Source organism: Neodiprion virginianus, chromosome 7, assembly GCF_021901495.1.
Source record: "Neodiprion virginianus isolate iyNeoVirg1 chromosome 7, iyNeoVirg1.1, whole genome shotgun sequence".
In the NCBI taxonomy this organism is placed as follows: Eukaryota; Metazoa; Arthropoda; class Insecta; order Hymenoptera; family Diprionidae; genus Neodiprion; species Neodiprion virginianus.
The window spans coordinates 8947594-8960570 of record NC_060883.1 but is presented as its reverse complement, the minus strand read 5'-3'; the positions used below and the strand labels follow the sequence as shown (position 1 = coordinate 8960570).

Below are 12977 nucleotides of genomic sequence, written 5' to 3'. Positions count from 1 at the left end.
AGCTGCTGCTTTTTTTACCCAAAATGGCTTCCGACGCGAAAACCCGTTTCCAAGCTCTTTCAGCCACCACCCTATCAGCCTTGTTTGTAACTTTAAGATTTTCACGATTCTGCGAGTAAGCAATGTTGTGGTCCTTGCGAGGTGCGTCCAGAAGATTGATCCCCGGATCACCCCGTGCGAGTCGCTTTGTTGATTTTGTACCGGGCCCACAGTACTGATAACCAGGTACATGCAATTCGACTGAAAGGCTGTTGATGATTTCATTCACCAGACCCTTGCCACGATGTTGCTGCCTGCTGCTTCATTCACCTCTGTACACGATTATGTTTGTGCGTTCACCGAAGAAAAGTGCTTTAAAACGGGATATTTATAGCGAAACCGATCAGTCATATCTGAGATGCGGTTTGAAAAACAACCCAGTAAGCTTCCACCAAAGAATTTTGAAAAACTCTCAGCGTACAATGTCGAAAGGCACAAACGGCACGGTGAATGACTCCCAAATAATCTACCTGCAATATTCTGCGGACCGTGGAATTGTGGTAAAACTAATGCGTAGCTCACACTTATAACCCATCCCAACGGACTCAGATTTGAAAATATCTAGATCTACTCAAATTCACTTTTGACGATGTAGCATGCGAAAAGCAGGACAATATTAGAGCCTACTTAGGACTTCTGTTTCCGTTTTGGATGTGAGTGGCAAGTGTGAGAAAGAGTATGAGTGGAAAGGCGAGAATTTAGCTGAATAGCAAAGAGGAGGGGCAAAGGAAATAGGGCAGAGAAGGAGCGGAGAAGGAATAGACGGGCGGACGGGTGAAGGGAATAGGGAGGCAGGAATAGAAGGGAAGGACAGTTAAAAGAAAAGGGGGGGAGAGTTTTGAGGTTTGTCAGAGAGAGCCAGCGGACGGCAACGGGAAGGATAAGACAAAAATAGGCGGTGACATCTAGGGAGTAAGAAGGGGGATAGAGCAGAGACAGGTAGGCGGCAGGTGGATAAGGTAGGGAGCGGTGGCGGAGAAAAAGAGTATAAGCAACGCGGGTGGCCAAAAAGAAGGGGTGAACAGACTAGAGAAGGAGAAAAAGAAAGTTAGGCCGGGTGCAGTAGCATTGTTACGGAGTGGTAGGAGTGATTGCCTGGGATTGGCGACGACGGTGCTAGATTTATGGAAGAGAAAGCGGGAGGAAGAAGGGGAAAAAGGGGAGGAAGATGCAGATGAGATAAAGGAAAGAGAAAGATTATTTGGGAAAATCAGGAAAGTTCACCGGTCGCTAGAGGGCAAGACAGGTGAGGAAGGGAAGGCAGAGGGAGGGAGTATACAGGATATGCTAAGGCTGATTAGGGAAGAGTTAAATATAGGTCTAGAGGAGGTCAAAGGGCAGGGAAGGGGGATCAGGGAGGAAACGGAAAAGATTAAAGGGGAAATGACTAGAAGGGAAGAGCAGTGGGAAGTACAGAGGGGGGAGATGAAGGAAACGATAAGGGACCTAGGTAAAAGATTAGAAGAGGTAGAAGAGCGGAGCGGGGGGGAGATGGAAAGGGTAAAGAAGAGGCTGGTAGAATTAGAAAAGAAGAGTGCAGAAGGTGGGGGGGAGAGGCAGGGACAGGGGAATGCGGAAGTGGCGCAGGTAACAATAGATAGGTTGAAAGAGATGGAGTGGGCCACAGAGAGGAAAGAAAGGGAAGAAAGAAGGGGAAATATAGTATTGAGAGGAGCGAGGATAGAGAAGGGAAGGGAAAAGGAAGAGTTGAAAAAGATTGTGCAGGTGATAGGGATAGAGGTCGAGGTAAAGGATATGTGAGAGGTAGGCACGAAAAAGGGGAAAGAAAAGGGGATGTGGATAGTGAGGCTAGGGAATAGGGAGCAAAAGAGGCAGGTAATGGGAAGAAAAAGCCTCCTTAAAGGGAGGGAGGAGAGAATAGAGGAGGATCTCACCTGGGCAGAGAGGAGAATGAAATGGAAGTTGAGGGAGATAGCAGCTATCGAGGAGAGAAGGGGAAACAAAGTAAAAATAGGGTATGCAAAGATCTGGATAGAAGGAAAAATGTGGAAGTGGGATGAGATAGGAGAGGTGCTTAGGGACGGTGCAGGAAGAGAGAGGGAAGAGGGGTAAAGGGAGGGGAGGGTAAAACTAGGGGAAAACGATAGGGAAAGGTCAGCAAGCGAGGAAAGACAAGAGGGAAGTATAGAAGCACAGGAAGGGGTACGTAGGGAAAGGCAGTCGGGGGAATGAGCAGTGGCGGGTGGCAGAGGCAGGGGGGGCGGGAGAGAAAGAGGAGAGAGAGGGGAGTAGGCGAGACGGAAAGGGAGGGGTGGAAAGTAGTTTTCTGGAATGTGGCGGGGCTCGCGAGAAAGGATGAAGATTTCTGGAGGGGGCTAAGGGAGTGGGAGATAATATTTTCAATGGAGACATGGACAGAAAAGAAGGGGTGGGAAAGGATTAGGAATAAGTTGCCAGCAGGGTATAAATGGGAAGTGCAGTATGCGGTGCGAAAAAATAGGATGGGAAGAGCAATAGGTGGAATGCTGTCAGGGGTAAGAAAGGAGATAGTAAGTGGGGAGGGAGGGAGAGAAGAGGTAAAAGAGGGCATGATAACAAGGAAAATAAGTGTACGGGGGGAAAAATGGATAGTAATAGGAATATACGTAAATGGGGATCTAAAAGGGAAGATAGGGGAATTGAAGGAGCGGGCAGAAGAGGTGGAGGGAGGAGCAAAAGTGCTAGTGGGGGTTGATTTTAATGCCAGGAAGGGGCAGGAGGGGGGAGGATGTTGGGGGGAAGGAGAGGAGGAGAGTAGGAGTAGGAATTCAAAGGACAGGAAAATAAACTCGGAAGGTAAGCAGCTGGTGCAATTTTTGGGAGAGACAGGATGGGCAATAGTGAACGGGAACATAGAGGGTGATGAGGATGGAGAATTTACGTATGTAGGAGGGGCGGGGGTGACGGTGATAGACTACGCTATAGGAGACAGCGAGGTAAGGGATAGGGTCAAAAGGATAGAGATTGGGGATCGGGTTGACTCGGATCATCACCCGGTAATAGTGTGGATGAGGGGGGCAGTGACTAGGACAAGGAAGGGAAAAAGAGTAGGGGGAACTAGTAGAGGAGACTGGACAGAAGAGGGTAGGATGAGGTTTAGAACAAAGGTCAAATGGGAGGGGATAGGAGAAGCGGATGTAGGCAAAGAGATAGAGAAAAGAATAAGGGAGTTTAGACGAACCTTAGATGTAGGAGGGAGGGGGAGGGAAGCGAAAAAGGGATGGTGTGATGAGGAATGTAGGCGAAAAAAAGCGGAAGTTAAGCAGAGTTTAAGGAACTGGAGAAAGGGGGCGGGGGAAGGGGATGCGTATAGAAACGAAAGAAGGGAATATAATAGGCTGTGTGAGGAGAGGAAAAAGAAAGAAAATGCGGGTTTCGTAAAAGAAGCAGCGGAAGCAAGGACAGAAAGCAAGGTATGGGAGATAGTTAACAGGGAAAGAAAGAAGTGGAGGAGGGTGAATAAGGAAATAGGCGATCAGGAGTGGAGGGAGTATTTCATGGGATTATTAGGTGGAGTGGAAAGTAAGGTAACAGAAGGCGGGGGGACGGTAGATAGGAAGGGGGACGGGGAAGGGGAGTTGCAGAGGGAAGAGATTAAAAAGGTGATAGGAAAGCTGAGGGATGGAAAGGCACCAGGGGGGGATGGAATAGTTAGCGAGGTATGGAGGTATGGGGGGGAAGAAATGGAGCAGTGGATATGGAAAACATGTAACAGAGTTTGGGTCGGAGAGGGCTGGCCAGAGGATTGGAGAGAGGGATTGATAGCGCCGATAGTAAAGAAGGGGGAGGGGAAAAGGGTAGAAGAGTATAGGGGGGTGACGTTGATGCCAACTCTGTATAGGGTGTATGCGATGGCATTAGCGAATAGGTTAGAAAGAGAGGTGGAAGAGAAGGGCTTGATGCCACAAAATCAAACGGGATTCAGAAAAGGCATGGGTACAATTGACAATGTATATGTACTTGATTATTCAATCAATAGACAGATGGGAAAGGATGAGGGAAAGATGGTGGCGTTCTTTGTGGACTTGAAAGCGGCGTTTGATTCAGTGAACAGGAAGGTGCTGTGGAAGACTATGGAAAGGAGAGGGGTGAAGGAAGGGCTAAGGGTAAGGATAGAGGAAATTTACAATGAAACAAAGAGTCGGGTGAGGAGCGGGGGAAAGGTAGGAGAGGCGTTCTGGACGGAGAGGGGGGTAAGGCAGGGATGTCCGCTCAGTCCGCATGTGTTCAACCTGCTTCTGGCGGATTTAGAAGAGGAAACGGGAAGAGGGAGAAGGGTTGGGGGGGTGGAGTTGGTCGGCGGCAGGGTATGTACGTTAGCGTATGCGGATGACATAGTGCTACTAGCGGAAAGTGAAGAGGAAATGGAGGTAATGATAAGGAAGTTAGAAAGGTATATGGATAGGAAAAGGCTGACGGTAAATGTAGGGAAATCAAGGATTATGAGATTTAGGAAAGGAGGCGGCAGAAGGAAAAACATAGATTGAAGATGGAAAGGGAAAAAGATAGGGGGGGTTGAAGAGTTCAGCTATCTAGGGTATAGAGTAAAGTGCAATGGGGGACAGGAAGCACAGGTGAAAGAGACAGTACAGAAGGCAGGGGTAGTAATGAGGCAGGTATGAGGAATAGGAAAAAGAAGGTTTGGGAGGGATTGGGAAGAAAGGATTTGGTTATTTGACAGGCTAGTATGGACGGTAATAGAGTATGCATCGGGGATATGGGGGTGGAGGGAGTGGAGGGTGGTCGAGGCGGTACAGAATGGATTATTGAGATGGACATTAGGAGTGGATGGGCGAACACCGGGATACAAGGCAGAAGCTGGGAGGCAGGGATCGAGATGGGAAAGAGAAAGGGAAAGTTTCTTTGCGGAAAGGGGAGCAGAGAGTAGAGAGGTAGTCGCGAGAAGGGAGAGGGGTGAGATGGAGTTTAGGGACATAGAGAAGAGAGAGAGGGAAGAACAGAGAAAAGAGAGGTGGGAGAAAATCAGGGAATCGAGGTACAACTGATGGTACAGGCTAGTGAAAGGAGAAGGGATACCAGGGTATCTGGGAAAAGGATGGGGGGAAAGCAGGTGGACAAGGGTGGCAAGATTTAGATTACGAAGCGAGATGAAGGAGGCAAGGTACTGAAAAGAAGAGGAAAAGAGAAGGTGTAGGGTGTTCAAGGGGGAGGAGGGAACATGGGAGCACGTATGGGAAAGGTGCGTGGGCTGGAATAGAAGGGGGGAAAGCTGGCAGGAGGTGGTGAGGGAGATGTTAGGTGAGGAAGGGGTGGGAGAAGTCTGGATGAGAGAACTGGAAAGGATCAGGGATGTACAAGAAAATGAAAGAGTGAGAGATGAATGGGAAATGGCAGTCGATTTAGGATAAGGACGAATAGGGAATAAAATGAGGTAAAATAGGATAGGGTTAAGTAAAGATAAGGATAAAGAATAAGAAAAGGATAAGAGGGAAAGTAAGGGAATGGCAAGGCAACGGCACAGGGCACAGGCAATTAGAAATAGAGTGAGGATAAGGTAGGAAGTAAGAATAGGGTGAGAATAGGTTAGGAAAACATGTAAAAAATATTGAAAAGGAAGAGGAAAAGGGAAGTCCTTGTAACCCCAAGGGGAACAATAAATATTACATACTTACATATTAGAGCCTACTTTTGCATGGGTAGACAACACGACGTTGACTGTTTCTATCTCTGTCAGACGTACGCGCGTGTTCCCAAAATTCTCGTGCGCGACAACGTTAACTTATTCGTGTTATTCAAACGAGACGATATGAACCTTAGACATGTATGCAACGACCATGTAAACACTGATATGTCTTACACAGAGTTTAAAAGTGTGTGCTCCGCATGCTGGAACGGTAAGACGTACGGGTTTCTGGTGATCGACAAAGACAGTGAGCTCAATGAAGGACGATACAGGAAGGGATTCGATTCTTTTGTTAGCCTGAAAAAGATATGATATTTAACGTTTTCGAGCGAGAGACGCAGTAGCGTTGCAAACTCAGTTGCGTCAACATGCAGAGCTCTAAAATTTCCGAGCAAAAAGATGTCCTACATCAGATCGCTCAAGCAAGTGCTGCGATCCGTCGAAAACACAGATTGCTCGAATCGGGCAAGGAATCTACGGCTCAGAAATTGAGTGACGTTTTTAAACCAGTAGTGACTCCGTTGCAAGAACTGGTAAATGTTACAAAAGATACTAAACCTGTAAAACAAGAGGTGGAAGAAATTAAAGAAGATATAAAGCAGATGAGAAACGAAACGAAAAATGAAACTGTCTCGGAAATGGATGATTCCTTTGCTTCGGTAGGAGATGAAACAATCGTAGAAAGACCGGTCGAGAAAAGAGAGGATGAGTATTTTACACTGATGAGAGATGCGAAGACAAAAGGTGAATTGGACAACGTGTACGGTGTACGCAACCTTTCAAACGGACTAATGATTGGTGATTCGTTGATATCTTTTGAGAGTGACTACATCCGTATTGACGATACGCTTCACCCGAAAACGGAGGGTTTGCTGGAACTTTTGTCCAAAAAGAAACCTGACGGTTCTTCTGTGAGCGCCGGGGATCGGGAAAATTTTGAAAACATGATCCTCGCAACGAACGCGCATGAAAAGTATTACTCATCTGATGGGGCTGTTCGAAACGATAGCAGTTACAAATTATGAAATGTCATTGCCGAATTGATAGATTATTTCCCATCACCTTGAAGAAAGGGTAAAGGTCTACTTTCGCAAGCTATGATCACTCCACAAGGTGTTTAAACGGAGTACGTCTTCTGGGATGATCCAAATGAGTTAGTGGAGCGTCTTCGTTTACTCCTGGCATCTCAGACAGCGGGAAATCCGAGTCACAATACTGAAATAATCTTCATTATCGAGGAACTACGCGAAGCAGGAATCATTTATTGAGCAGCTCCCATCGTTTTTGCATTCATTACCGAGACAAACGTCGACGTGTTTGTTCGGCATATGGATGAAAACACGGCTGCGAGCACTCACGGTCCTCGTGGTGTCGGATTTTGAATAACAGCGGACGGGCATTATGACATACAGAACAAGAGACTGTGCAGAATGTCGTAGATCCCGCAGAGCCGAACAATGCTGTAACTTTAAATATCTTGAGACAAAAATTCAACGCGCTGCAAAAACAAATCAACAACCTCGATCAAATGATCAAAGCTTTGGAGCTCACCCCGGAGAGAGCCTTAAATACCTTTTACACAGACTTTAAAACAGGCAGAGACCTGTCAATTCGGAACGCTGATAACATTTCTCAATTAGACACCCGACTAGGAGCGTTGGAATATGAACGAAGAAAAGCAAGCACTGGTGACGGAACTGCATAAGCCTGCACGCCGGAATTACCCGCGTCGACGTGTAGACGTGCGCGGCATCGACGAGACCTGGCAGGCGGATGTTGTTGATATGACGTCATACGCTGGACAAAACAAAGGCTACACGTACATGCTCACAGTCATTGATATTTTTTCAAAGTATGCGTGGGCTGTACCGATAAACAGCAAGTCCGGAGATGATGTTACGAAAGCAATGGAATCTGTGCTTGTTCAAGGTCGGGTGCCGAAAAATTTACACGTCGACAGAGGAACGGAATTTCACAACTCGAAATTTGAATCGCTTATGACACGTTACGGAATCAAACTTTACTCCACGTACAGTAATTTGAAGGCTTCGATCTGTGAACGTTTCAATCGCACGCTGAAAGGTAAAATGTGGACACGGTTCAGCATGCAAGGAAGCTACAAGTGGCTCGATATCTTGTCTGATTTGGTTTCGGCTTACAACAACGTCAAACACCGAACCATAAAAATGAAACCGTCGGATGTCACCGTTGCAAACGAGAGGCTGTTATTAGGTCAGGCGTAGGAGGGCTTCGAGCGAAACCTACCAAACTGGCAAAGTTCAAAATCGGTGACAAAGTTCGAATCACCAAATTCGGAAATGTCTTTGAGAAAGGTGACACTCCCAATTGGACGACGGAGATATACACAATAAGCCAAGTGGAAAATACTCATCCTGTGACGTACAAGCTCGAAGACTACCGAGATCAACCCATCGCTGGTGGCTTCTACGAACAAGAGCTCCTCAAGGTTGAACATCCGGATATCTATCTGGTGGAGAAGGTGCTCAAGAAGCTTGGGAAGAAAATATATGTTAAATAGTCAGGTTTCGACAATACACACGACAGTTGGATAAACGAATCGGACATGTAACATTTGAATAAATGAATTTTTTGTAAACACGTATGTGCCTCTTCATTTTATACCCGACACATAACAAGTATGCATCTTTATTTTTTAGACAATTGACAGACATGTGCATCGTTGTACAATTCTTCATATTTCGGAGCATTCTTATTCACTATCCTACATAATAATATAATATACATCACGGTACAGTTATAAATTAAATCCTACATACATTACGATACGGTAATTACAAAGCTAAGGTGCAGGCTTGTAGCCCCACAGAAGCGTGTCGGTTGTGTTTTGAAACACGATCCGCTTGTCGTCATTCCAGCTCAGTGCCACTTTCTGCTGCTACAGTGTATACCTCGTGCTTTCGACTTAATATTGAATGCTGATTTCTAGACAAATTTTCACGTTTTAAAGCCCATTCCAAATAATCGATGAAAGTTAATTTCTCTCAACGCTGATCCTTTCACACCTTTGGCACATTTATTGTCTTTCTCATCTCCCAAGACTCGGAACGCGTACAATTTTGCTCTTAATCCTACAAATTCCAACATTATTCTCCCGTTATCCTCGTCTTTCAATAAGCCGAGGACTTTTTTGTTCGCTGGAGGCATTCCATAAGCGGTACTAAGCGGATAATCAGACGTCTTGAATTTATGCAAGTCCTTCTTTATATAATCGTAAATATCGGGGACGGTGAAGTTGTTAATCAAACTATCGGTATCGGTATACATTAATTTTGCTCGGTTGCCAAATTTCCGTTTAATGTAATCATAATGAAAATCTTAGGTATATTTTCGATTGATTCAGGATGGAGAAACCTGCATATGCAATATATGAAACCTGTTTATGCAATATAACTTTCGTCTTACTCATTTCGACGATCATTGCATCTTTGTCGAAAACGGTGCAGCTATGAAAATCAGGTTTGGCTTCAGTAGCTCTAGCACCATATCTTCCATCCCAATTCGTGATCAGCCTAACATCTCGATACTACCTAACATTTTCCATTGTTTTGCCAAAAACTGCGTTGTTCATCAGTTTGTAAAAGATTTTCTAGAATTCATTGTTCGATTTTTTGCGTAAATCGGTATTTAAATCCATGTATTTGTTGAACCAGGGGGTTTGTCTGAATATGAGAACTATGTGAATTTCAGCCAACTTTAGACCTAATTGTAAGCATTGTTTCAAAACGCGATAGTGAACGACGTAGTTTTTTTTGGAAAGTAGCGTGGGCGTCAATTTCGGTTGCTTACTATTCGAGATTGGAGTTATGTGGTGCTCCGGACACAGTGGTAAATCCTGATGAATTTCATGCAGTTTCTCAGGATATTCCAAATCCACCTGCAATATGTAACCAAACTCCGCATCGTCCGAGATGGCAAGAACGTCGCACTCTGTGAAACCTGACACCCATTTGAAGGAATTACACGGCAGAGCAAAGCTTATAGCTGCACCGTATAAATTATCAACGTTCAAGTACATGAGATAAGATTTTCCGACTTCTGGATCAAATTCCTCCCCCATATATCTATCGTTAGCCTTTACGTATCTGTTCCAGCACTGTGACACACCACCAGGAATACCTTTTTAGATAAACGTAACCATATCTATGTCGGTGAGAAGCTCGAGCTCGATGTCGGTACACTTTAACATCGCATCAAACGACAGACCGGGCGCGGTGTAATAATGTAACGGGTCCAGGTTGTACGTTGTACAACAGCTCTGTCGAAAGTTTTGAAAAACGTCGGCTAGTAAAAACACGTCTGTCTGTAAATACAAGTCCGAATACTCTTCCAAAGTTTGAACGTTAAAAGTTTGCCAAACTTCACATGCATGTGCATAGTCGTCGTCTGATATATCCCGATCATTTCATTTTGAGTAAAATTGTTGTTTGGATGGTAGCCGTCTGTCCTCGAGCTTCTTCCAACTGTCTATGTATTCGTACGGGAACACTCCTTTCCTGGTCAAAAACTGAAATTTATCTGAGGAACGATAAAATTTTCGTGTGATTGATTTATGATCATCCCCGAGATCCGTTGCTAATTTCTCAAGACCACTGAGCATGAAACGGTACGAATCTATGAATTTGAACTTCATATCTGTCCCCTTGTCATATTTTGTAAAGGAAATGTACTTTTCATTGTCCACGGGTAAAAGCTCTCTTGTGCCCTCGAACGATGTAGCCAGTGCTTTGATCAGAAAATGCGAATCGTTACCCGACAGATTGTGGAATATCTCTGGGATAGTGTGCGAATTTTGGTAATTTAGATTGCAACCTCGATGAGCAGCACCACGGTACTTTCCCGTCAGGTGACAGTTATCACGATGTTCCACGTCTGTGAGTATAAACGGTTTTTCACAAATGTGACACACTGTTGTTGTATGAAATTCGTTGATTTAATTGAAATTGAGCGGTTCCAGCGGTACAACAGTTTCGAAATAAGCATCTAACGAATGTGCCAATTTCTCTAACTCATTCACAAACCATTGAATGCAAGTATCTCATCGATTGATTTTGAATTTCAAAATTGAATCGTTGAACGCACAATGTAGATAGTAATCTATACTATACGGAAAATGCTTCTGATAAATTGTTCTATTTTCCCCAAAACTTCTAAGACAGGGCTGCAGTAAACATTCTAGATTTGCGTAAACGCAGAAAGGAACGGGTTCTTCATGTTTGAAATTTTTGAATTTGAGAATTTTGTCCTCCTCTGCTGGTAAGATGACTTTGGTTTTGTTCAAATTCATACAATCTACATTATGCTTGAACAAACACTTTTCAGATTGAAACTGTGATAGACACCTGTCGCACAACCACGTCTGATGTGAGCGTTCGGAAATTTGGGAACTTGTTGATCTCGACAAATTTCGAATCCATGCAAAATGATGTGTTACATTTTTTTAAATATTTTCCATACCATCATCATCATTATCGTCATCGTCGTTTTCAGTCTCTATTACTAAAAAATGGATTACTGGTTTATCAGACTTCTTTCGGCTTAACTAAAAGGGTACGATTTCACTACGCTTTTGTTTTTCAATACAATCTATACCATTGCGGTAATTGAAAGACCGTTAAGTTTTCAAAATTTCGGAATTTGATCTAAGGATATTGGGAAATTCAAACCATTATACCGTAGCACTGAGCTGAAATGCGGGTACGAGCTGATCGCGTACTTCTTGATATTCACAGTCGAATTGATTATTTCAGTCAGCGACCAGTCTGAATTCTTTTCCTGGAAATCTTCCAGCTTTTTCAACAAACGCTCCGTCGCGTTTTCGATGAACCATTCGTTAATATCCGCTGTCTGGAGGATGATTTCATTTCTCGTATCAAAAAATTTGATCTCTTCCACCGTGTGATCATCTTTTCTAACTTCAAATTTACAAGCCAGGATAACGTTGGCTTTCAAGCTCCTGTCTTTATTTCAAGCGTTCTTTAGTCTTGTCACAGCTACTACCTTTGCGTCGTTCAGAAATCTCTCCACATCTTTATGCTTCAAATTGACGATGGATACAGTTCGAATTCTTCCCTTGAAAGCTGATTCCACATCTTCCCAGTGAACTCGATCGTTTATTCTTACTTTCCGCGTACCTCCACCCGTTTTCCGAGGACTTTCGAATTTTTCCGCGCGCGCTTTCAAGAGTCCGTTCGTTGTGATAATTTTTATCTTTTCTTCAATCTATGGAACCTTTCGCAAAATTTTGTTGAGAAGCCGAATATTTTGATTTCCGAATTTTATCCATTTTTGAATTTCTGCTGTTGATGATGATTCGTCTAAGATTTTATACGCTGATTCCATGAAATCGATCAATCTCGAACACTTCGTGGATTCCATCTTTAGCTTTTTCCTCACGTGTACTTGACAAGTCGATACTGAATGATCGTTTGCAGTGATGAGCGTCCTTTTTATAGGGCAGCTGTACGTATGTTTATGTGTGCGCGCGTACTGTTTAGTATTCCTAGAGCGATAGTAACCCGACACCGCAGATACTTGGCTCTGAATGTTTACTACCGCAACTATCGGTCGATCTTGCACTCCGGCCTTGACTAAACCCGTTCAATATTCATCGTAGAGTTCACTTTACAATTACAAGCCAAAAAAAATGTCACGTGGTTGATATCAAACCGGCATCCGAGTAAGTCAAAAACAATTATTAGAACCATTAATTTTGGAATATTACGTCGTTGATAACGTGCGAAAGGAATGTGAGGTGGTTGATGTCACACATCAACAGTCCTGTCGTGGGAAAAGAATGAGGGACGGTAATCGACATCCAGGTCGGGAAAAAAGTTCATGCCCTCCGCTGCGCCCCCTCCCGTTGGCAGGCGAGCACTGCATAGAGACTTTGACCTTCGGTCTGTAAGATTGTCGCTAAAACAGCACGATTTCGACCTTCGGCCGATAAGAATTGTCGGTGAAGCAGTGCGATTTTTGCCGTCAACCGATACAACTGTCGGTACGGTTGCACGTTCTTGATCTTGGGTCGGTACGGCAGACTGTGACGTCATCGCGGAAAAGGGTTTGAGTCTGGGGAGGATATCGGTGAGTGTCGCTAACAGGAATCTGCGTGTAGAACTGGCCCAGCTATGCTACTGAAGACCCCTCATTCTGACTTCAGATTCAGATTCAGAAATAAAAAGTACGTAGGAAAACATGGTTTGCATGCTGAGTTCAGACACTTTCTTTTTTTTTTTTACTGTGGGCCTGTGTA

The 12977-nt window shown here is 44.3% G+C and overlaps 1 protein-coding gene across 1 annotated transcript in view; it reads left to right on the top strand.

Moving 5' to 3' along the window:
• The window catches only part of LOC124308425 (dynein axonemal heavy chain 2), a 618723-nt gene that overhangs the window by 28537 nt on the left and 577209 nt on the right, over positions 1-12977 (top strand). The window lies entirely within an intron of this gene.